Here is a 1860-nt window from a genome sequence, read left to right on the forward strand (position 1 = left end):
AGAGGCAGCCCAGATCTCTTGTGGCAGTGCAGCCATCTCAATTCCTGCAGCCACAATGCCCCAGTCCCCAGCCTATTCCTCACCACAGCCTTGTACTAGATCTGGGACAAACACAACAAAGGGACACAACCTTGTGCTGCTTCTGAGTGGAACCATAGACACTTACACAGACAGCATATAAGTCCTCTGTGACTGCACAGGCCTCACTTACTTCAGCAATCACCTCTTTTGGGGCAGGGCATGCATTCAAGGGCAATAGAGCCTGATTAAACCTGACCTTCAGGGCTTCTACTCCAACAACTGAGCAGCAGACCCTATCCCTGACAGGACAGTGACAACCACAGAGCAGGGAGGAAGCTCCGCCTCAGTCTAGCACAGGCTCCAGATACTCCAACACCAATCACATCCCCTATCAAGGGGACAATCGCCAGCACACCCTGAGGGAAGACGTGGCTGGCGTCCATACCAAAACTACCTTGCAGCAGAAACACTGGACATACACAGTCTGCACAGGGATGCTCCCACTTAAAAACACCCCTTTAACATCATAGTAGATAATTTTTTCTCCTAAAGTCATAGAGACAGAGAAAGATAAGTAAAATGAAAAGGCAAAGTCCAATAGTTAAGACTTCAAATTTCTACTTCAGGGGGCACAGGTTTGATCCTTAGCCAGGGAACTAAGATCCTGCATGCAGCAAGTGCGGCCAAAAAAAAAAAAAACACAGGGCAGAGGAACTACTTCCAATTAAAGAACAGCAGAAATCCCCTGAAAGAAAAAATAATGAAATAGAGCTCACCAGTCTACTAGACCCCGAGTTCAAAAAGGTGGTAATAACAAGAACTGATTTAAGAAAGATGATGGATAGAAATGCAGATCATTATAACAAGGAACTAGATAAAGAGAGGATTCTAAAGGCAGCAAGAGGGAAAAAGAGAGTCAGTTACAAGAGAATGCCAATAAGGCTATCAGCTGATTTCTTTGTAGAAACACTGCTAGAAGGGAGTGGGATGATATATTCAAAGTCCTGTGAGGGAAAAACCTGAAACCTAGGGTACTATACTCAGCAAGATTATCATTTAGAATAGAAGGAGAGAGAAACAATTTCTCAGACAAGTGAAAACTAAAAGAATTCAGCAATACTAAACCTACCCTAAAAGAAATATTGACATGTCTTCTCTAAATAGAAAAGAAGAAAGTATATATGGGAAAGGGAAAAAGTCACATTAAGAAAGGCAAATATATAGAAGGATTTAAGATCACTTAAATAAACCAGTATATAGATTTAAAAAACAATTTAAAAATTGTAAAAGTGATTATAACTATAATAAACAGTAAAAGGATAAGCATGAAGATGTAAAACAGGACATCAAAATCACAAAATGTGGGGGAGGGGAGTATATGCACATATATGAATACATATATATATACACACACATACATATATACATAAAAAGGGCTTCCCTGGTGGCTCAGATAGTAAAGAATCTGCCTGCAATGCAGGAGATCCAGGTTTAATCTCTGGATCAAGAAGATCCTCTGGAGAAGGGAATAACTACCCAATCCAGTATTCCTGCCTGGAGAATCCCATGGACAGAGGAACCTGGTGGGCTATAGTCCGTGGGGTCACAAAAAGAGTCACAAACAACTGAGCAACTAAACATGAGCATGGTACATAATATATATATAAATCCACGTACAAAACAGAAACAAGCTCATAGGCATAGAAAACAAACTTGATTATGAAAGGGGAGAGGGAGGGAAGGACAAATTAGGGGTACAGGATTAACAAATACAAACTACTATCTGTAAAATAGATAAGCAACAAGGATTTATTATATTCAATATCCTGTAATAACCTA

The sequence above is a fragment of the Bison bison genome, unplaced genomic scaffold (assembly GCF_000754665.1).
Source record: "Bison bison bison isolate TAMUID 2011002044 unplaced genomic scaffold, Bison_UMD1.0 scf7180017849255, whole genome shotgun sequence".
In the NCBI taxonomy this organism is placed as follows: domain Eukaryota; kingdom Metazoa; phylum Chordata; class Mammalia; order Artiodactyla; family Bovidae; genus Bison; species Bison bison.